The sequence below is a fragment of the Castor canadensis genome, chromosome 2 (assembly GCF_047511655.1).
Source record: "Castor canadensis chromosome 2, mCasCan1.hap1v2, whole genome shotgun sequence".
In the NCBI taxonomy this organism is placed as follows: domain Eukaryota; kingdom Metazoa; phylum Chordata; class Mammalia; order Rodentia; family Castoridae; genus Castor; species Castor canadensis.
The window spans coordinates 110,517,908-110,542,859 of NC_133387.1; the positions used below are offsets into that span (position 1 = coordinate 110,517,908).

At 42.6% G+C, this 24,952-nt stretch overlaps 1 pseudogene; it reads right to left on the minus strand.

The window, feature by feature from the left end:
• Nucleotides 1-3,354: 3,354 nt before the first annotated feature.
• The window catches only part of LOC141418105 (ATP-binding cassette sub-family A member 13-like), a 47,521-nt pseudogene continuing 25,923 nt past the window's right edge, over nucleotides 3,355-24,952 (minus strand).

A 24,952-nucleotide genomic window follows, 5' to 3' on the forward strand; every position in this document is an offset into this window, starting at 1 on the left:
GACGTTGCCAGGGCCCCACCGTTTGGGTGAGGACCCCCAAAGCTGTGTGGTTTTTCTCACAGACGAAGAGATTGAAAGATCGTTTTACGTCTGGCAGCCCTAATGCAGGGGCGCTGGTCAACAGCCTTTTTATTTCCTGGAAAGCCTTTTCTTGTTCGAATCCCCAGTTTAGAGGGTCTTTTCCTGAGCCTGCTGTGGCCTCATAAAGTGGCCCGGCCAGGTCTGAATATCCAGGTATCCATATGCGACAGAATCCTGCTGCTCCCAAGAATTCTCGGACCTCCTTCTTGGTCTTTGGCTGAGGGATGGAGCAGACAACCCGCTTCCTCTCCGGACCCAGGCACACTGTCCCTCTGAGATGACGAATCCGAGGTATCGGACCTCTCGTTGGCAAATTTGGGCCTTTTTCCAGGAGACTTTGTAGCCTGCCTCGGAGAGTCTGGCTAGCAGAGCCTTCGTCCCTTCCCAGCACCTCTCCCGGTCATGGCTTGCTAGGAGCAGATCGTCCACGTACTGAAGCAAAGTGCAACTTGGGTTTTCTTCCGGGAACGTTGACAAATCCACTGCTAGGGCTTATCCGAACAGGGTAGGGAAGTTCTTGAAGCCTTGGGGAATTCTAGTCCAAGTCATTTGTGTTTTCCTTCCAGTATGGGGGTCTTCCCATTCAAAAGCAAACAAGGGCTGACTAACTGGTGCCAAGCGAAGACAGAAAAAAGTGTCCTTTAGGTCCAAGCAAGTGAACCAGCCGGCTTGTGGTGATAGGAGACTCAGGAGAGTGTAGGGATTAGGGACTACTGAGTGCAGCGTGATAACAGCATTGTTGACTGCCCACAGGTCCTGGACAGGCCGGTAATCTCCACCCCCTGCCTTCTTGACTGGCAACAGCGGGGTGTTCCATGGCGATTGGCAGTCGATTAATATTCCTGCATCCTTCAGCCGCTGTAGGTGGGTCTGAATTCCTAGGCGTGCTTCCCGTGGTATCGGATACTGCCTCTGTCTGACAGGGAGAGCCCCAGACTTGAGTTCTACCATTACAGGTGCATGATAGCGAGCCAGGCCGGGGGCCCCATTCTCAGCCCAGACATCAGGAATCTCCTCCAGCAGGCAGATGGGCTTCACCAGGCCCCCCTTTTCCTGGTGGTAGAGTTGCCATTCATCTTCCGAGGGCATGGTCACTGCCATGATGAGGGCGTTTGGTCCCCTCACGGTGAGGTTTGCAGGCCCTCCCTGGTTGAAGGTGATTTGGGCTCCGAGCTTTGTTAGTAAGTCCCTTCCCAGCAGAGGAATTGGGCATTCTGGCAAATACAGGAACTCATGAGTCACCTCATGCCCTCCAAGTTGGCACGTCCGGGGTCGGCAGAACTGCCGGGCAGTCTGAGTGCCAGTGGCTCCAATTATTGTTGCTCTGCGCTGGGTAAGTGGGGCTACTGGCTTAGTGACCACGGAATGCTCCGTGCCTGAGTCCACCATGAAGATTATTGGTTGGCCCCCCACTTTCATTTCGACCGTGGGCTCTCGGGGGCCTAGTAGTAGGGAGCCCGGTCTTTCCTAGTCTGATCCAATTCCTGCTAGGCCAATGAGATCTTGGGCCTCCAGTTCAGGCTGCCATCCTGTCTTCTTTCCTGGAGCAATCCTGTTAGGCTCCAATGTTGTCCTCTTGCGACAGGGACATTCATTTTTCCAGTGACCAGTCTCCTTGCAGTAGGCACATTGGTCTCGCCGGAGTGGGGTTCTCCCATTGGATCTCCCCTTCCGTGGTGGAGCTGACTGTTGAGTTGGGTCTGGCCTCCCCAGTGCTGCAGCCAACAAGGACACCTTGGCTTTCATTCTTTTATCAACTTCGCGTTTTTCTTCATTTTCTCGGTTTACAAAGACTTTGTTTGCCACTTCTAACAGCTGGGTGGCATTCATCCCAGCAAAACCTTCAAGTTTTTGAAGTTTTCTGTGAATGTCAGCATATGATTGAGTCACAAATGCCGTATTGACCATTCGTTGGTTTTCTGCCGCTTCTGGGTCGAAGGGAGTATATATTCGGAAGGCCTCACAGAGTCTCTCATAAAAATCAGTTGGGGTTTCCACTGGCTTCTGGATAACTGCTGCAATTTTGGACATGTTTGTAGGTCTCTTAGCTCCAGCCCTAAGCCCGTGTAAGAGGGCAGCACGATATTGAGTAAGGTCACCTCGTCCTTCTGCTGTATTGAAATCCCAAGTGGGTCGAGCATCAGGGACTGCCTCTCTTGCCCATGCTTCTGCATCTAGGGTTCCTGCTGGGGCTTGCCCTTGGAGCCAGCGGCGGGCCTCTGTCAGAATTCGCTGCCATTCTTCTGTATTGAAAAATGTTAGGAGGATCTGCCAGCAGTCATCCCAAGTGGGTTGATGGGTCTGGAATATGGATTCTAGGAGATCAACCATAGCCTGAAGTTTTTCTGAATATGACGGTGTATGATTCCTCCAATTTAGGAGGTCAGTCGAACTGAAGGGCTGGTAATAAAGGATTGAGCATCCAGGCTGGACCGTGCCATTAGCATCAACCTGCTGGGGCCCTTGCATCTCATGGAGAGGCATCTGTAAGGCCCTGGCTTGAGGGGCTGGTGCCTGAGACGAGCGAAGGCGGCGGCTCAGGGGCTGTGGACTCAGACTCCAAGCTGGGGACGGTTGTGGGACATCATTGGGACTAGGAGGCTGTTGGCGGGGCAGAGAAGGGCTCACTGAGGGTGGCGGGCTGTCTGGAAAAGGTGGCACTGGCTGCTCTGATGGTGGGGGTGCTCTGGGAATGTATGGCAGGGGCACCGGCAGCTCATCTTCTGGGTCCTCTTGCAGAACAGGTTTGGTCACACTCTGGTCTTTAGGCTTTATTGCCTGGGCCACGAAAACTCTGCTCTGTCCCTTTCTATTAGCACAGAATCGGATCCAGGAGGGCATGGTTTGAGCCACCTGGAGCCAGGAGTCAATATATGGAAACTGGTCGGGGTACCCAGGGTTTCCTATTACAATCTGATAAATGGCTCTGACCGTAGGCAAATCTAGAGTGCCTTCAGGGGCCCAGTTGACCCCAAAAGTGGGCCATTCTGACTCGCACAGTGTGCGCAGCCTTCCAGGAGACAGTTTAATCCCATAATCCCCTGCGAATCCCTTCTTAAAATGTTTAAGCATACACTCCAGGACTGTAGGTTTTGAAGAACCTCCACCCATGGCAATTAAAGTATGTCCTATTTCCACCCTATGTATTCCCCCCTGTGTTGGTGGCACAAAGATGAACAAGGGTGGGTGCCCCTTCAAGGGAAGGGACCAATCAGATGTCTGTCTGGCCGCGTCCCGAAGGAACTTTGGTGCCTCTTAGCATTAATGGCATGGTCAGCCTTGTGACTCTGGATCGGGGGATGCCCCCGATGCCGCCCTGAACCGTATGAGGTTCACCACGGTACCGCAGAACAGACCCACTCGGACCCCGTAGCTTTTCAGCCGTGGGGCCACAAACTCAAGCCTGAAGCGAGGACGAATCAGGCCGCTCACTCACTCACACATTCACTCCGAAGTTATTACAGTTTTCCTTCCCCCCTTCTTGGAGGATTCCCTGACCTGTGGAACTCCTCTCGGAGGTTCCTGGGAGTGGATCAAGCTCCCCTTCCGTCCAGTGGGACGGGACCTGACTTAGGACTGATTTCTCGGGGTTGATGCTTACTGAGTCCGGACGAGGCTGCCAGATGAGTTGGTCCACTTCTCTTTGGAGTCCAAGCCGGGCCAAGACTACTCAGAGAGATGGAGTGCCACTGGGCCAAAGGAGGACCCGGAATACCATTGGGTGGCGCGCCACCTCGTTCAGTCCTGTGTCCCTCCCTACTCCAACGCAGCCCAGCTGCCAGCTGGTGGCACAAGGGGCCAGTCATTTGGAATCTCGCTGGGGCCTCCAAGATGTTATGGCAGGGTAGTCAGAGGAGAAACCAAGCGACACTCAGAGGAGTGGAGAACTCAGGTTTTTTTATTTTTATGCTAGCGGGCCCAGATGTGTACCAGTGTCTGAGCCCTGAACAAAGGATTCACAAGATATTTAAAAGGTAGTGTAGGGCATCAGGTTACAAAGATGTGCTCAGGTCATGGTGTCCTAACCAGTGAGTTAGATTGTTTAGGTTAATTGGGCTGGTAGTGAGCTAGGAACCTAGTGTTGTTTAGATAAGAACAGCAGGGGAGACCTGCTTTGGGAAGTTTATTTACAAGTGGAGACAAAGAAGGGCAGGAATGGGTGCTTATCTCTGCTTGGTGCCTCTTATCTTGGTCCTGAGCTTTTGCAGGGCTCTAATGGGCAATTCCTCACAGCTCTGTCCGAGGTTACAGCTTTTAATTGACAGTTTACCATGTTTTACAACCCTGTTCCAGGGCTATCTTCCTCTTCAACAGATCTGCCACAGGGCTGATGAGCAAAATGCTCTCAAGATTGTTTCCCCTCCCCCAATAAAGGTGCAGACCAAACCAGTTCACCTGAGAAAGCCCGTGAATCCATGGCCAATTAGAAAAACCCACCTAACCCAAAGTTAGAACATCCATAGAAACCCCAGCCTTCACCTGTGCAGTGAGCTTCCGGCTTCCGGGCTACACTACTCTTCTCCAGATGTAGCCTTTTCCATCTCTCTAATAAATCCTACTTTATAAACAGGCTTTGGCTCATCATTCAGCTGCCTCACAAGCCAGTTCTTTGTCCTGTGAAGGAAGGGACCCTCGACACTGGCACGGAACAGTTGAAATTAACAGATTAGTGGCTCTAGTCTCCCTGCCTTTTTCATTTTTAAGAACAAAATTTCACTGATTGACAGAGCATAATTTTTTTGCTTATGAAACCTCCTGTGGCTTTTAATATTCTCTATCCTTTTATTAAAACATATCACTTCAATGTATTTAGACTTTGCTGAAGATTGGTGGGCTGTTCACAAGTATTCTGGAATTTGCAATAGGGTATTATATCAACCTCTTTATAAATGTCCCCCTCTCCATGCTGTTTGAATTTCAGGATTCTGTGGCTTCATCTTCAGGTCTTTTAGAATCAACTGTGTACCAACTATGTTCTTGTAAGGTACTGCCAAATAAAGACCACACCACATGTGGAAAAGAAAGATTTATTAGGAACCAAACCGCAGGACTGTCACTCTTGGGTTCAGAGTGCAGCGGCTTGACTGAAAATGGATGGTGGGCTTTACAGGAGGGGCCAAGCCATGGGGGAAGGAGAGAGTTTCTGGTCTCTGATTATCTATGATCACCAGATGGAACAGGTTGACATGCCTGGCTAGTTGAATAACTGGAAGTTCCTGAGGTGTTTTGCATTTGAGAAACAATCAGGCAGGGAAATACGCAGGGGAGAAGCAAGTGGTCATAAGTCAGGGGGTCTGGTTTCAGTGCTAGCCTCAGGACCTTCTGCCTGCCCCAAGAATGCCAGGGACCTAACATTCCAGCCTTTTGTTGGCATTATGGGTGCCAATTGATCTAGCTGCTTCATGCTGAGTGGGGGCATTGTTAAAGGGGGTTTGGCTGGAATTTGGAAATTTGTGGGGTCCCCAGGAGCAGAGGCTGATGTTTTTTCCCAGGCTTCATTTGCAGTCAAGGCCAGTTGTTGGGAGAAGCTTGTAGTAACATCTGGTGGGAAGTCTTCAGGAACCTAACAGTTCTTAGGATTTCAACTTTCTAGAGAGTTGGAATGTCTTCCCTTTCAGACATTTTCAGTGTTGTTTCTCTTGTTTTGGGGGGTGTTCTGTTTGTCTGTTTGTTGATTTGTTTTGTTTTGTTTTGTTTTCAGGCAGGGTCTCCTTCTGTAGTCCAGGCTGGTCTGGAACTCCTGATCCTCCTGACTGAGCCACCACACACACCAGAAGTTTCTCTTTTTTGAAGCTAATTTTGCCTTCCCTTTGTTAATGGTGCTGGTGCTAGTTCAATCTGTGATCAGAAGACTTCCAAATTCTTTGTCCTGCATGGAAGAATCCACGGCAGGACACTTGGGTGTAAAGGTAAGGGAAATACAAAAGGGAGCATAGTGGGTGCAGGTGGAGTCTGCTGGCAGAGAGAAAGGGCTTCTCTTCTCCAGGTGCTTCTAAAACTTATGGTAACCTATGTTAAGGGAAGAGCCAGGTGACTCCCATCCAATAATCAATGAGTGGGGAGGGGCATGGGCTGTTCCCAGCCAGGTGAGGGCTGTTCCTGACCCACAGCATGGTTAAGCTGAGATTTAATACTTTTAGCCTGCCTCACCTTTGTGATTGAAATATCAAATTTCCCTTTCTAGAGAGAGAAAATGTGTCATTAGTGGTCATTTGAGTTAGTTCTGTCTTCTGAGGATCTAGTCACTTATCCTATTCCTTATTTCCTCAGACTCTGATTCAGTAAGTAGACTTTATTATCAGATTTCAGTTCCTTCTGGGATTCAGCCTTCCTGGGATTGTTCCTGGGCTCCTGATGCCTAGAGGTTGTGTAGAAAAAGAACTCTACTGCCCTCACCCAAAGATGGTCAGAGTGCACAGGAGAGGCAGCTCCCCAATTGGGGCTTCACTTACAGTGAGGGGATGTCATTGGTTCCAGAGCTCCATTTGGATCTCTGCTCCAAAGGCAAAATAGTGGCCTTTTTTTTTTTTTTCTTTTTATTATATTATTGTTGTATGGGGGAGATACATTGTGACATTTACAAAAGTTCTTACAATATATCATAGTTGAATTCACCCCATCCATCATTCTCCTTTATTCTTCCTCCTCCCCCTATTCCTGAAACAGTTTCAACAGGTCTCGTTTTCCATTTTCATACATGAGTACATAACATTTCCATCACATTCACCCTCCCACACCCTTTCCCTATATCCTCCCCTCCCACTGGTATCAATCCCCAGACAGGACCTGTTTTACCTTCCTGTCCTCTGTTTTTGAAAAAAAAGGTATTTTTCCTTGTGACATATCCATGTCTATATGTATTATAACCTGAATTGATTATCTTCTCTATTTTTCTCCTTTCTATCTTAGTCCTTTTCTTATGGTGATTTCAACAGATTTAAATATTCTATATTCACTCTTATATAGAGAGTACATCAACCATAATCACCTTCTTAGTTTCTTTCTCTTACTCTCCCTCTCCCATTAGTGACCTCCCTTTAATATGACCTGCTTCTTGACAGGACACAATGCAAATAATGACCTTTAAACTTGAATTAGTCCATGACCCTTAGAAATCGTGCTTTTTATCTCTGCTCTGTTTTTATCTCTATTTCAATGGAATTATCCCTCATTGCAAACCCAGTATGTGTTAACTTGCTTCTCAGTCCCCCCAAACCAAGAATTCTAATCAGGAAGTGTGTAGGCCCTGTTGGCACTGGATTGTACATCCATAGATCTGTGACTCTCCAGAAAACCTTTGAAATGTGTAGATACATGGGTACAGAGGATTTTAACTTGATGCAAACTCCTAAGGAAATTTACAGTGAAATCAGAGTCATACAATTTTCTAAAATCATGTTTGCATTTCTAATCATTTGACTTTACATCAAATGATTAAGTGTCAAATGATGTAAAAATGACTTTACAAATGATTAGAAATGCAAGCATGATTTTATTTTAAATTTTGAAGTCTAGTCCTATATACACAAAAATAATTTTATTGAAAAGTCTATTTTACTCACCCTATAATGAGACACAACAACACTACCCACTTAATGGGATCAATAAACTGAAATTGGGCCAATAGAACCAGGTACACACATTTATATAGATCTTTACATGCAAGCACATAAATTGCAAATTGAGTATAATAAACACATCTACCATAAGTATGCTTTACAGCTGAGCACATAATGTATTCTAAAGAGGAAAATCATTCTAAGAATAACAATAATAGTTAAAATTATCTTGATTAGACTCTGCCCCAGTTCTTGTCCATAATATTTGCAAGAACTACCTAACTTAACTTTTACAGCAACAGAAATGGAGTTTACAGGGAATAAACTGAGGCTTGAGAAAGTTTTTTCCTTCCTCCCTACATGTCTTTCTATCTACTCATCTATCCATCAATTCATCAGGCTGTCACTAGAGAGCAGATGAGGGTATCACCACAGTTTTCCAGTTTCCATGAAAATTCACAGGTCCTTGTGATCCACGAACATTGAAAAGGATTTCAAGGTGTCTTATAACAAGGAGTCTCACAGGTGAAAGTTTTAGCAAGGATTTATTTTCGTATAACAGGATATAGTATAGACAACGTGGGGATGGGGGAAGAGAGGAACATTTCCTGTTCCCCATGTAGGAAATGAGACCAAAGACTCAAAATGGTGGCCCCTGTTAGGGTGAACAAAAGGAAGCCATGTTAGAACTGGATCCCCTTCCCGTTGAAGGTGACTTACTGGAAACTCTCCACCCAGCCCTTTATGTCCACTTTAAGCCATTTACTAGAAACTCCCCAACTGGCCCAGGAGGAATGACCTACCCATAAGCCATTATCTCAGAAGGGTCAAAGGGGCATTGGTGACTTCTCCACCTATCTCCTGTATCTATTCCTCATATGTAAGTGGCTGGGGGCTCCAGCTCTCTTCCTGGGGACCCTCTCCACAGGACCACTTCTCCACAATAAACCTTGTGCTGGTGTTAAGCTGTCTTCCCTCTTCCCACCTATCCATTCTGCCTCTCTTTCATTCTAACAGTCTCCATCTCTTAGTCTTATACTTGAGAGCTGTGTTAGAAATAAACCACCAGAGTCACAAATTGAAGACACAGAAACAGTGGATTATCTCAACAAGGCGATTTACTTCTGCACAGAAAGGTGTACATGTACACTCAGAGCAATTAAGCAGTCTACCTTGGTTCTTATCCCTGAGGAGGAAAGAAATTCCCCTTGTCCCTGATTGCTCAGGATAAGAGATCACACACTTGTCCCAATTGACTAATGTTACAGTCGGAGTCTGGGGGTGGGGTAGGTAGTAATTTCAGTGCAAAAATGGAACTTAGTGAACAAGAACCCAGAACTAGAGCAGTTTAAAATGGAGACATACTTTGACAGAAAAGACAGTAGATAGAAAGAAAAATTATTTTCCTATAAACAAGAATACCCATGGTCAAAGATAATGGCTCTGGGTTGGTGAGGTGGCTGTTCACACAGGGAGGTATCATCCTGACTCACCCAAAACACAGAGACAATAGGTGTGCTTTAGAACTTCCCTCTGGTAGACATGATTATTCTCCACTCATCTGAGGATCCTTACAGCTTGTCGACATTTCAAAGAGGAAAACAGAAGCAGGTAGCTCCTCTATGTCCCCATGTTCCTGTAACTGAGCATCTGAAAGGAGATGGGAAGGGGCTAGCTGCTCTGGCTCTCCAGCCTTGACTTTCTTGTTCCAATGTCCAAGAGTCTAGACTTGTAAATATTGATTAAAATAATATATTTTCTCTGTCTTTTCATCTATCTATCCTGCCTCATGACAATGATGTAATACTTTAAGCAAAACTCTGTCCTATAATTAGATGTTTTGAATAAGCCTAGATCACTGACATAACAAAATTCACAAAAATCGTTTTAGTTGTACTTTGTGGCTGAAATTAAATCTGGGTGTGATTTTTTTCTTTAAGAAAAACTTGAATTACAATAAATTAGCACATGAATTCTTTTTCCCACTATTGGAAAGCATCTCTGATACACTTAGTTCATATGTAGACATGTATGCCAGGCACATATGACACACAAGTTCATGATACCAGAGAGGCACATTTTGGGAACTGCTGACAATGATCCTGATTAGTGTGTATAAATGACACACTTGTACAATAATTTTCTACCTTTGCTATTTTTCCTGTGAGGAAAAAAAAAGTGACAGAGGTCAGACAAAACACTCCAAACTACTGATATTATAACAGAGGAAGAATATGCCAGACAGAGCTTCATGAGAAAATCTCACAAAGGCAGTTTCAGAGCTAACTGGGTTATGTATTTGAGCCCATGATTAAAGTCAGAGTGAGAATAACAAGAAAATCCATTTCCCACTACACAAGTTTGTCAAAGAGCTTGAGGCTTTTTCTGAAACAAGCCCAATGCTATCTTCATTATGGCATGATTGTGTCAACCTTCCCCTTCCTCCACAGGGCATTTATCATCTTGCTCAAGCTTGTTTGCTCAGCTTCCCTTGTAGAAGCAACGTAATTGCTGGGGAAGAGAGAAAGTCATGAAACTGACAGCAGGTTCAAAGCCATCCTGGGGGTTTTCTCTCTCCGAAAACAAACTATAATTTTGCAGCAGTATTTCTCCTCACATACCCGAATAGTGCCAGCAGGAGGGCTGTGACCACCAAGTTCTCACAGAAAGTAAAAGCTGTTAACTGGACGGCACTGATAATGGCGACACACAGTAAAAAAAAACTGAGAAAAGAAGAAGAGAAAAAGGGGAAAAATTGCATCCGATGAGCATAGTATATATATAATTATCTATTGTCACAGGCACAAGACATCACGGGGACACGCTAAAGGGTTGTTGCTCTCAGAGCACTCTCAAGAATAAGAAGCTGGAACACCAGAGTTACAGGCAGGAAAGAAATTTTATTGATAAGGGCTGAGCGGAGAAATACACAGCAGGGTCCAGAAACCAGGTGCCCCCTGGTTCCACCCTAACCTAAAGAACAGTTTCTAGTGGAATACTATATGTCCATTCTTGGCACGTGTGGGCCTCCTGTACCTCCTGGTCATCTGGCCAAGCTGGTTCTTCAGCTTCTCCCAGACCACAGGGCTTCCCCATTCCTAAGATGTCATGGGGCTGATTTATGTTATAGGACTGCCACACTATCATAAACTACATCCAATCATCATTGAATGGCCCCAAAGTAGCCATTAACTTCTATTTAAATATAACTCTATTTTGCACATTACAAGATTTGTTTTTTAGGAGAATTCACACTGGAGATACTACTATGGACTGAGTTTTTTTCTCCCAAAATGCATATGTCGAACACACAGAACTTCAGAATGTCACGGTGAGGCAGTCTAGATCTAGGGAAAATTTGGAACTAAGAACCCTCCCTGACATGCATTAAGAGCTCCATTGTAATTATAATAAGTTAGAAAGAATTAGAAAGAATGGGAACTTGCTCCCTCATGGATGGGGCACCTGAGAATTAACATAGGTGTATATGGGAGCCCTCCCAGCCCATATACTGGATGGACTCCAGTATATGGACTCCATATAAAGGTCACTGGAGCCAGGTAATGATGTACCTTCACGTGGCTCAGAAACCACACATTCCCCTCCCTACTTATTGATTATTGGATGGAAATCAAGTGGTTCTTTCCTTCCCATAGGTTATCATAGATTTAAAAAGCATCTAAAGAGGAGAAATATGCTCTCTTGGCCTCAAGATTCCACCTGGGCCCCACCATGCTTCCCTTTGTATTTCCCTTCCCTAACTTGTAATAAAATCCATTTACACCCTGCCATGGATTCTTCCCACAGGACACAAAGAATTTGGAAGTCTTCTGATCTCAGACTGCACCAGCACTGTTAGAAACTGTTATTTGGAAAAAGAAAACAAAAAAACCCACCAACTGTATTTGGAGATAGGGTCTATAAAGAAGTGATTCTATTTAAATGAGGTCCATTAAGGTGGAGGTCCTGTATGATTGGGAGCCTTTATAAGAAGAGGAAGCAAGGACACAGGCACACAGAGGCATTACCATGTGAGGACACAAGGGAAAGACAGCTAACTACATGCCAAGGAGAGAGGCTGAAAAGAAACCACCATGAAGTTATGTCAACCTCAGACTTTCAGTCTCCAGAACTGTGAGTGACTGTGTTGCTAAGTACCCAGTCTTTGGTGTTTTTAGTGTGCAGCAGCTTTACCAATCTAATATAGTGCCCTATACACAAATCTTTTGGGAAGGGTGAAGGAATTCATGCTTCTTCCAAGAAACATGGCTTTCCCCACACATGGAAGCTAAGCCAAGCTCCCTACTCTGTCTTCCTATGCATTCTTCCCATAGGTCAACAACAGCTAGGCCTCCCTCATTTTTTGAGGCCTTTAGCTACAGAGACAGCCAGCCATATGGCTCATTTTTTCAGCTCTCAACTTAGGATTGATTTCCTTCGTTGACCTCCCAATTTAAAGTTACTCTGTACTCTGCTGCCATCTTTTATTCTCTCAAAAGATCTAGTCATAAACTAATTGTATCTCTTGCATTTATGCATTTGTTTTCTGCTTCTTCCCATAAGACTATAAGCTCTGCTAAGGATTCTTTTATTTCTTTGACTTATTCAGAGCTCTAGAATCAACATTTCTGTCCATTGGTAGCTAACATAGACCAACAGAACCTAGGTAGCTTTTAAAAAATAGAAATTTATTGCTCACAGTTTTGAAGGCTGAGAAGAAGCCCAAAATCATTGCACCAGTAGGTTTGGTGTACAGTGAGAGCCCAATTTCTGATTCATAGATGGTGAATTCTTATAGTGTTATCACCTGGTAGAAAAGGCAAATGAGAGCTCTGGGGTCCTTTTTATAAAGTCACTAATCCATTCATGAGGGTTCCACTCTCGTGACCTCATCACCTCTCAAAGGTCCTACTTCCTAGTACAATGGGGCTTAGTCTTGAACATTAAATTCTGGGGGAATACAAACATTTGACTCTTAGCAACCTTGGACCATAGCAGATCCTCAAAAATATTCATTTAATGAGTCAATGAATAAAATAAGCAGGGAAACACTGGATAAAAGTAGGAGAAACAGTAAACAAAGAGGCAAATAATCCTCTCTACCTTTAAACAAGGCCAAACATCATAGGGTGAAGAAGGACCACATTTAGTGTGAGGGATAAAGAGATAATTAAAATAGGCATATAGCAAAGAGGAAACCCTGGTATTCTGGACACTTTTTATGTATCATAGTTTCCTAGATGTGTGGTTCCTTGTGTGCTTTTAGACATCTTCCCCTTTTCACCGGGGATGGGGTAGCCACAAGACATTAAATAGGAGATATTGGAGAATAAAGTGGCTAGGGCTTCTGGCACTAGGAACAGAACTGAGCAGGAGGTGGAGGCTCGCCCGGAAATCTTTAAGTAGGATCTTGAATGAGCCACTTCCTCTCCTTCCTTCACACATCCCTTGGTAAAAATGAGGAGGCTGGAGGATCAGCATCATTCATTCAGTCTTGTCAGACTCCTAAGTCACCTCAGGTGCTAACTAAGCAGACCTCAGAGCCCCACCCAGACCTTCTGAGAAGAATCTTGAAGAGATACCCTTGGGAGTCCACAAAGCATGTGTCTCAGGACTGGTTTGGGAAAACCCTGATTCAACCCCATGAACTCCTGACATGTTGAGGGAACTTAACTGTCACCCATGCAAACTGTACTTTTAAGGAAAATCTAGACTATTAAGATAAAAAGGAAATAAATTAGCTGAACTCTAAGCCAGCTCAAAGGAAGAAATATTGCATAAGAGCAACATGTTGACACATAATATTCTGTACAAAAGCAATACAGCTGGCACAGAAGCTGACAAAGGACAGTTACTTGGTGAGTGCTAGGCCTGTCTTGCCTTCCATTGACATAGGTTTTCATATTATAGGATGAATCAGATTTATGAAGCCATGAAGGTGAATATGTCACATTCCTGCAAAAAGGACACCTCTATTCCTTAGCAGTGAATGATGACCATTTTATCATGGCAATGCACTTTTTGACTCAAGATAAATGCCCTGAACTCTGGGAAACAACTCAACAGGCATCTGTCATTGTCCTCTTGCAGACAAGGTTTTCACAGGTTTCCACTGCAGAACTGAATCTCTATAGGAAAAGCTAACACCTCCTCGAAACACTAGCTGTAGACTTAGGTCTTGGTGAGCTATGGTTGTGGCATGCAGATGAAAGCTCTCCTCTAATTACTTTTATCACCTCACTATCAACCATTTCAAAAGAGCCTGGGAAAGGTGAATCATTTCTCTAATAAGAAACTGCATTTCTGGGCATGTCCTTGATTTCCCAAGTCTCCAGACTAAAGTTTCTGAGTCTTCCCCTTATGAAACAATCCTAAATGACTGGTGGTGATCAGTACAAGTGACTTCCCTTATATGCTCTCACCGATAGAATACAGCTTCTTTTGTGAACAATCTGAGGTGGCCCAGCTTCTCCTGCTCCTCACCCTCACATACACACACATGGACTGAATTCCCAATCATCATGTCATACAAGAAGTCAGTGAACCAGTCTATCCTGTAGCCAAGGCCACTTACATGCTGCAACATTTTGGCTCCGGTTACCTTGTCCCTCACCACAAAACTGCCAATGGAAGCGGACAGAATAGAGAATTCCAGCACAGTGCAGAGGGCAGCACCACACTGACCGATGCTCTCCAGGCTGTGTGTGAAAAAGAACAGCTTGTCGCATGTCACAGAAAGAATCAGCTCTTCTTCCTGATATGATAATCAGGGATGGTGATGGGCAGGCATATTGGCTAAATGGATGAATTACATCATTCCTTCATGACACCCCTGTGCTCTCTTTGGAGATAGATTATTTGTCAGGGTTGACAGAAGATATAACCAAGGAGCGAGAAGTTGAGGGTCATTTCAATGTGTCCCCATCACAAAGTCTGCTCTTGATTCTTGAGTCTAACTCGCAGTTAAAATGAAAGCTATCCCCCAAGGGATATCCATGCTACATCATGGCCTTTGCCTACATAGGGATGAATTTGCTATATAGCACCTAGAAAAGGGTATTCACTATAGTTCCATATCTCAATGGCCCAAATTACTAATTAGGTACTAAAAATACTAAAAGATTTTGTAAATGATTAATGTTATTGCTATAATCATATATATATGGTGCACTCTCTCAGACATAGTCTTTTTTATATTATTGTTATTTGTTTATTCACATGTGCATGCATTGTTTGGGTCATTTCTCCCTCCTACCCCCGCCCCTATCTTATCCCCTCTCCCTGCTCCCTTCCAGGCAGAACCTGTTCTGCGTTTTTCTCCAGTTTCATTGAAGAGTAGAAATAAGCAATAATAAGAAAGACATAGCATTTTTGCTAGTTGAGGTAAGGATAGCTATACAGAGAGATTCCTAACATTGCTTTCATGTACAAATGTGTTACAACCCAGGTTGATTTATCTCTAACTGATTTTTACACTGGTTCCTGATCCCCTTCTCGTGTTGACCTCTGTCACTTTAAGGTTTCTGTATCAGTTCCTTTGGAGTGGGGACATCAAATGCTTTCATGTTTTGGGTTTTCTATCAAACCCCATACCTCCCATAAATGTTCTTCCCTTGTCATGTAACCCAAGTCTTACAACACTGCTGTATTTGCCCTAGATCTAATGTCTGCATATGAGCGAGAACATATGATTTTTGGTTTTCTGAGTCTGGCTAACCTTGCTCAGAATGATGTTCTCCAGTTCCATCCATTTACTTGCAAACGATAAGATTTCATTTTTCTTCATGACTGAGTAAAATTCCATTGTGTATAAATACCACATTTTCTGGATCCATTCGTCAGTAGTGGGGCATCTTGGTTGTTTCCATAACTTGGCTATTGTGAATAGTGCTGCAATAAACATGGGTGTGAAAGTGCTTTTGGAGTAACCCGAGTCGCAATTCTTTGGGTATATCCCCAGGAGTAGGATTGCTGGGTCATATGGCAGATCTATGTTTAGATTTTTAAGAAGCCTCCAAATTTTTTTCCAGAGTGGTTACACCAACTTGCATTCCCACCAGCAGTGTACGAGAGTTTCTTCTTCCCCACATCCTCGCCAACACATGTTGTTGGTGGTGGTTTTGATGATGGCTATTCTAACAGGGGTGAGGTGGAATCTTAGTGTGGTTTTGATTTGTATTTCCTTTATGTCTAGAGATGGTGAGCATTTTTTCATGTGTTTTTTGGCCATTTGAATTTCTTCTTTTGAGAAAATGCTGTTTAGTTCAGTTGCCCATTTCTTAATTGGTTCATTGATTTTGGGAGAGTTTAGTTTCTTAAGTTCCCTGTATATTCTGGTTATCAGTCCTTTGTCTGATGTATAGCTAGCAAATATTTTCTCCCACTCTCTGGGTGGTCTCTTTAGCTTAGAGACCATTTGTTTTATTGTGCAGAAGCTTTTTAATTTTATGAAGTCCCATTTGTCCATTCTTTCTCTTAGTTGCTGAGCTGCTGGGGTTCTCTCGAGGAAGTCTTTTTCTTTACCTATTAGTTTCAAAGTATTTCCTGCTCCTTCCTGTAATAATTTCAGAGTTTTGGATCTGATATTAAGGTCCTTGATCCATTTTGAGTTGATACTAGTACAGGGTGATAGACAAGGATCTAGTTTTAGTTTCTTGCAGATGGATAACCACTTTTCCCAGCAGCATTTGTTGAAGAGGTTGTCTTTTCTCTGACATAGTCTTAACAGGAGCACTGTTAATATTCTCTGTCAAGTCAAGCACTGCCTACTGTTCCCAATGTCCATCTCTGGAAACACTCAAGCATTGACTGTCTTTTAGGCATCCAACAGCATCAACAGTTTCACCACAAGAAGGCTCTGCCTTCTTTCCCACCATGACTTGTTCTATAACACATGTTAACTAGTGTACTGCTGGACCTCTGGGCAGGTGTCAGGGACTGTTAAAGGGAATCCTGAATATTAGGATGTGAGAAGATAACCGCAACTTATCCTTGCTTCAACATTATGATCTAAGGAAATAACACCAATTAAGAATACTGCATTGTCAACTTGGTAAGCCAAAGGAAGAGCGTAAATAATACTTTACTATCAATTTTAACTAAATGTTTGTCATCCTATGATTCAAAGGGAGACAGGGAAAGAGAAGGTGGGCAGGTGCATTATATTTTGTAACAAGACAGAGAGAACTGACACTTAATTCTGTACCTAAAACACATTGGTGTTACTACCATCCCACTCCATCTGGAGTCTCACAAGAGAAGTGGCTGGGGAGACACTGCTACATTAACCAATGTGAAGGCCATGTTTATAATACTCACCTGAAAAATTGTCCTAGAAGGTGTGTACTCCCTTAAGCTGCAGGGAACTCATCCCCTGAAAACAGATTCTGATTAGAAATACAGCTGTGTAATGTCCTAATCCAGTCAGTGTACTTCCCTCTTTAATAATCACTGTCTTCCAATTTGTAAAGAAATGACTAAGCACTGTATAGCTAACTACATATGTCAACATCTCTCCTGAACAATGTCAAAGAAGGACCAAAGTCACCCCTTTGTGACTCAAAGATTTTTCTTCCATATTTGGTGTCTCTACCCCCCAGCATTCCTTCAACTCACATCTTGTCTTCATTCAGCAAGGCCCTTCCCTATGGATGGCTATAGAGTGTTATTCCTGTGAACAACAAATTCACAGCAAAAAGTGAGTTTCAACCTTCTCCTCCATGATGAGCCTCAACCCTCCTCTAAGCCTTTTGTCTCTCTGTGCCTGCAAATTACCTTCTGTTTGCTTTTACCCAGGCCTCAGCCCATTAGCAGCAACAAAGAGAAATTCTGTTTTGCAATTCAGGTAAGGTGTGCTGGAATTTTTGCTGTTGCAAAATGTCATTCATATTTTACTGTGGGGAAACAGAGTTAGGCTAAGTAACAATATTTGAAGGAGATCATTTGCTAGAAACATGATCAATACTCAATTCATTTAAAAAAATTTTTATTGGAATATATTCATTGTACATGGGAACTTATCATGGCAATTACAAATAGGCTTACATTGTGCATTGGTTAGGTTGCCCATATCATCTCTCCCCTTTGATCCCTTCTCCACCCCACTTGAAGCAATTGCAAGAGGTTTCTTTGTTCTTTGTTCTATTTCATATAAGTATACGAAGTCCATCCACCATATTCCCTCACCTTCATCTCCTTCATTCAACCTCCCCCCCCCGCAAGTACCCTCCCACACACTTTACCTATTTTATAGTCTTATTAATATCTAAGTCAATGTTCAAAGGAGTTTCTCAATGAATCGCCACTGAGGGTATACTTTACTTTGGTCTGTTCAACCCCTTCCATTACTCTTCCTTACCCTTTTGCCTTCCACCTCCCCTACCTTTTCTAACAGCTGTTAATACACATCCTTACACCCTCTACCTTCACAGATGTCACATTTTGACACTCTATCATTCTCTTTTCCTTTCCCTCCTTCCAGATTAAGCCAGGTTTGGATAAAGAAAACTGGACCATTCCTTTGGGCCACTTTTGGTTTTGAAGTTGTTTTGCTTTGCTGTGTTTACTTTCCTGGACTTGTGAATTTGTGTAATGCCAGCAGTCAATATGGAGAAATTCCACCAAGTTTTCAACTAAACAGATCTCATTATGAAGGCTGTTCATAATATCATACAACATGGCATCATTTCCTAGCAAATTCCAGCTGGTATTGTCTAAAGAAGAACTCGATAACTTTAGGAGATCGATTTGTGCTTCATCTTAAGACACTGTGAACTGTGAGAGTAATTACGTTTCCTTTTTCTTCTCACTTTTTTTTTTTGGATAGGAGTACTGGGTTTGCAATTAGGGCCTTTGTCTGCTAGGCACTTAAACCGTGTCTCGAGCTTAGGTTTCCTTTTTCTAATTGATTGTTTCAAATGTTTGGAGTTAATGTAGGGCTTGCACATGGGTGCCAATTCAGTAAGCACAAAATTCTGGCTTCACTTCATGTTGTCACAATATTTTCTTCTCTTTTTGATTCACTTTTGATCTATCCTATCGTCTGTATTTTGTATTCCCTTATGAGGACACATTAAATATTTCCTCAAACACTATGAAGTGAAAGTTAACATAAATAAACTAAAAAGTATAGTATTGGAACAGACCACAGCTCCACAGCTCTCCAAAATCCAACCAGTTTTGCCCTCAGAGATCTTGACCTCTGCCCATTTGCCACCTGCTCCCCTCTCTGACTATGCCAGAAGTTTATTTTCTTCCATCCTGGGCTCAGCCATGCACTAAGGCAAGCTCTGGCTCATAGCAGAAAGAACAGTGAGAGCTATTTGTTAAGCAAGTCTTTTGTACAGTTTTCCAGAACATTTTTTGTGATGATAAATTAATATTTTCCACATATTCAGTTCCAGACTCCCAGTGTGTGGCCTAATGCTTGCAGTGTGGCTTCCTAAATCCTGGACTTGACTTACACATTCATCATGAATTGGAATGCATGGAGTTGACTCCTTGCCTGTCTGGACCAATAACACATGCCAGTCTTCCTCTGTCTGTCTTTCACTGACTGTAACATCACCCTCAGTCCCTAGCTGAAATTCTGACTCAAAGACAGCCAGTATTTCATTTGATGTGTAGCCTCCAGTCAGTCAGTCCTACCAGGTGGTTGCACAAAAGCCAACTGACCTTAGACAGTGCTTACAAAGTGTGAGACTCTGCCAAGTGTGGAAGGTGTTCCTTGGGGTGTGGCATATAGTGAGATATATTTGTGCTGTTGTAACTCCAGATTTTGCATATGCATTAGAACATTCTAGATTAGAAAAGTGAGCGAAGACTGGGGAATTATGTAATTTTTGGGAACATAGGAGAATACTGAAATTGTTAAACCTGAAAATACACACACACACACACACACACACACACACACACACACACACACACACCCCTGGAGTATGAGAGAGTATGGGAATGTCTTTGGGTAGCTAAAACATCATTAGGTATCAGAGGAAACACATTTGCTCTGTGATATTTTGGAGAACTTGGTCCAAAGAGGTAGGTACAAAAAATGAAACATATGATAAGAGAGTAGGCACTTGGAGTTAGTCCAACCCCTGGGGAGGAGAGAGGGCTGGATATGGAATTTAATCATGTGGCCAATAACTTATTCTTAATTAAACTTTGATCACATCTTGGGAAACCAAAGCTCCTTGTAGCTTCTGGTTTGTGAACAGCTGGATGTCCTGGAGGTTGGTGAGTCTGGATTCCATGTGCAGAGGACATGGAAACTATACATTTGACCATAACTCACTTTATACACTTCTGTTTAGATGCTCTTCCTGATTTACATCCTTAAGATAAAACTGTATTATAAAGTACAGTGCCTTCCTAAACTCTGTGAGTCATCCTACAAATCCTCAAACCTGATGAGGACATGAAAAACCCAAAATTTACAGGTAGTCAGTCAGAAGTACCCATGCCATTTGAGTTTAACAGGCATACATGAGTTAATCATTGCTACATGACTCCCCAGGAGTGGGTAGCTCAAAGTTTCTACCCTTAATAATATGCTTTATTATATTTTTTTTAACTTTCCTGCTTGGTTCAAATTCTCCCTCCAAAGCATTTGGCTGGTGGGGCTATTGCTAACTCCCCTAGGTGGTCATGGCAGAATCAACTGTCAGTATACCCAGGTAGGAATGAGACAGACAGAAAAACCTCCATCACTACATGTTTCTTACATAGAAGAAATGTGTGCTGGGCCACATGTCTTCCCCTGGGCTCTCTGAGCCCCAGCTCCTCACACCTTTTGGATCTCCTCCAAACTCCCATGGTTGTCAGGGCCATATGCTACATACGGCCCTATACGCTCATCAGTCTAGGATGCTCTCCTCCTTTAGTTCCCCCACTGCCCTGAATATTGCCATTATTCCCCCAGACTCAAAACCTAAGGGTTCTTCATCCCCACTCTTCTTCACCTCACATCTCCAAGGACTTTCCAAGTCCTTCCACTACACAGGTCCATACTGGGCTCACGCACAGAAGCACTCTGCCAGGCAACCCTGACTCATATTGCCTCTCAGCCTGCCTCTACTCATCACCCACCCCATTCCTGGAAGCCTAGAAAACTTCCACAGAGAAGTAAAAGTAAAAGTTGTGTTCATATTCTTTACCCAGACACAGGTTCTCTTGGCAATAAAATCCCAAACACTCGTGTTATTCTATTCTTTCACTGATCTCATTTGAAAACCTGGATTATTGTCACTTTCCTGAACTCTAACTATAGGCATGTTTTACCTTTTCCTGGTACTCCATTTTCCACCCCCACTGACATCCTACCCCCATCTCACGTGTTTAATGAATTAAATTTCCTTTGTTGAAATCATTATTGCTTCATCAAGCTTTAGTGAGATACAGTTGATGAATAAAAAATGTGTAAAGATTGTCCCTGAAAAACAGTTCTTTTCCAGGGGGTGGTTACCAGTGGGAGGTGGATGGGCACAAGGAAAGGGGGAATGAAGGTGAATATGGCAGATGTGTTTTGTTATCAATGTATGAAAATAGAAGAATGAAACCTGTTAAAATAGTTCTAAGAAGGGATGAGGGAGAATAATGGAAGGAGTAAATCTAATTAAGCTATATTTGTAAGCACATATATGAATATCACAATGTATATGTTTATTTTATGCTAATAAATTTTTTTAAAAGATAAACAAAGCATTCATAAAAAGGCTGTCACTGACTCAGTGGTTTGTCTTATGATTTCCCAACCTTATGATAGATGCAAAACCAACATGCACTCAGTAGAAATCACACTTAAGTTTTGAAATTTTAATCTCTTCTGGGGTTAGAAATGTGCAGTACTCTCTCATGATTTGGGCAGTGCCATCATGACTGCAGCTCCTGAGCAGCCACAAGCCTCCACACTGCATTGCTTTGCAAAGTTGTGATGTGTTGTAGGGTATTTGTATCACATGCATTTTCCACCTACAAGATTTTCAACTTATGATGAATTCATCAGGACGTATCTCCACCATTAAAAGTGAAGGTGCATCTATATTTCAGGACTACACTGTTATGTTTTAGTGTGTGTATCTATTGTGAAATGATTATCATAATAAAACTCATTAACATTTCCATCATTTCTCATACACTGTCCATGGGAATGTAAATTACTACATTCATTATGAAAAATAGCACAGAGGTACTTCAGAAAATAAAAAATATAATCACAATATGATCCATCAATCCCATCAAAGGAACGATGGGATTGTATTCAAAGGTAATAAAACCATTATCTTGACTAGATATATGTATGCTGTGTTCATTGCAACTTATATATAAATATAACTCAAATATATATTTACATATATGTATATATGTAACTCAAATATATTTATATATGTATATGTATATATATAACTCAAATGTCTATAGATAGATGAATGGATACAGAAAATGTAGTATATATTTAGATATAGGTACCGATACACATGTACACATATATTTTGGGTATATTTGTATACATGTGTATACAAACACAGTGAAATAATATTATCCGGCCTTAAAAAAGAAATCCTGGCTTTTTTAATCAACATGGATGAATTGAGGACATTATGCTACGTGAAATAAGCCAGACGCGGAATGACAAATACTGCATGACCTTACTTACATGTGATATTTTAAAAAGTCAAATTCATAAAAATAAGGTAAAAGGGTGTTTATCGAGGATTGGAGTAGGGAATTTGTGGAGATGTTAGTCAAAGGGTACAAACTTTCAGGCATGATATAAATAAGTTCTGGAGAGCTCATATACAGCATGGCGACCATATCTAAAAGTACAGTATTACTTATTTGAAGTTTGATGAGAGTATTACATGTTCTTAACATATTTATGCACAAGAAAGATGAGTTCAGTTGGAAGAGATACAGAGATGGACGGGATAAGAGGTTCTCAGATTCTGAGTCCTTATAGACATGAGCAAAGAGAAAGGGCTGGTACCCCAAAGTATGACATTGATTTCCTTATCCATGGGTTCCACATCTGCAACTTCCAATAACCATGGATCAAAAATATTCTGAATAAAAACTGCATCTGTACTGAATATGTACAGACTGTTCTCCTGGTCATTATTCTCTCATCAGTATAGTACGAGAACTACTTACATAGCATTTATACTGTGTTAGGTAGTGTAAGTAATCTTGAGATGACTTAAAGTGTATGGGAGGATGAGCCTAGGTTAGAATTTTGGTATGGGGAGGGCTCCAGGAACTAATCCTCCACAGATACTGAGACAGCTATACAAAAATTACCATGTGGCCATGTGTTGAATGCTGTGTGTATAAATTCTTGGAGAACAACATTGTCATCTCAGTATTATCTATCTAATAATGAGCATTATCATACCCATTTGAGAAGAGATAACATGAAGAGCAGAAATTCAAGAAGCCTTCCAGAGTCTGACAGCTGTGACATGCTGGGATCAAGCCTAGGGCTGCAGATGACACAACCCATTTTCCTACCTGTGTGTCATGCACCTCTCCCCAGCACACACTTTTGATTTTCCTAAGACCATACCCATACAGTGGGAAGGAGACAAGGCTGAGGTCAAATGCCTCTGCCCTGTTCACTCTACAGTGAAAAGCAGCAACTGTTTCTGTGGGTAATTCAGTAATAAAGTTGTAAACTACCAAGGTTGAATCTTTATTTAAGCAGGTTGCATAAATATCTTTTCTTACCTTAAACCGTCAGAGTCACTGCTGAGAGATTAAAAATCATGATCTAATATTAGCTTTCTGTACCCTCATTCTTGTGACAAATTTATTGCCTTTCATTGTAGCACACTCCCTGAATTTGTGTCATCTTTTGAGTTCTGATTTTAGGGCAAAAGCACATCTGGTCTCTCCTCTCACTGGTGGATGACTGACAGCCCCTGCGCTTAGTAACTCCCTCTCCTGCCAGACCTCCCCAATGCGTGCATAATATCCTTTCTCAGGCAGAAATCTGATAAAATTCTGTGTTGAAGAAACCAGTAGCATGTATGCATTTCATTGTAAGTTAGCTTGTAGCTTTCTGGAATAGTGAAATCTACAGATAAAAGAAGCCCCACGGAATGGTCTTGTTAAGGCACACTCTTGTGCTCCAGAAGTAGAAACAGGACCAAAGAAATGGGCAGCTCTCCAGGGGCACAGAGCCTGCTCCACACTGGCAGAGCATGGGTCTGTGCCTTTCTTAGCAAATCACTCACCAACACTCAGCAGCACTGAAAACCTGAAACCGGGCACCTCCACTAAGCACCACAGTGGGAACCACTGCATACTCCCTGCAGTATGCTTTAGGAGAGCCCACCACAGCAGCCACCTGCCCACCTTTCCTGTCCTGTGAACACCAATCTAAGCATCCACAGGTTCTGCCCCATCTGGGTCTTAGAAATGAGAAGCTCTGGTGCAAACACCCAAGTTCCTCAGACTGTTGTGCTGTTTCTTCCTTCCCTGGACCTCACTTGGAAATGACTAAGAGGAGACCTGGTTTTCCACTGGGGTCTTCTTTAGAGTCCTGTCACTTACACACTTTACACCACAAATGTTTAGGTATAATGCATCAAAGAAGTCCATGTGCTCCACAAGCCCTATGGGGATCTCAACGGCCCTAGGACACAGCCCTCCTGCTCTGCACTTAGGGCCACAAGAAGATCCCAAGGCCCTCCATTATTCAAAAAACTGCATAGTAGGATCAATGTTTTCATCATAAAGAAATGATACATATTTGAGAAGATAGATATGTTAACCCACAATGTATACATGCAAGGAAACATTGCATGATACCTCAGAAACATGTTTATGTTTTTAATATCAATTTAAAAATTAATTAACTTAATAAAAGAATAAAGGCCACCACTCAGTTAAATCTCATTTATGGTTATTTCTATGTGGTCACCATTCTCTTTAAAAATCTATTTGTAGATAAAGAGAGGGCTCAGAACAGGAAAACCCCAACTTGCTGTTAAAGCTTGGAGTTTAATTTCATGTTTATCATTCATTTTTCATTTTTATATTGCCATTTGGCTCACCACTCCATGAGATGTTTACAGAATCTTAGTTATTTTTAGTAGTGGCTATATAAGATGAAAGCACACTTGAAAATCAAGTTCAGACTTCTTCAAATTGGCACTTAAAAGATTTTATGTGTATTTTGCAATGAGTAGAAAGCAGTTCATTATTTAAATAAATGATGTGTGTCTTTGAATTTTCTCAGAAACAAGAGTAACGCATGGAAAAAAACACAAGAAGACTTGGGGAGTTGACGCTCTTCCTGGGTGCTCAGACTC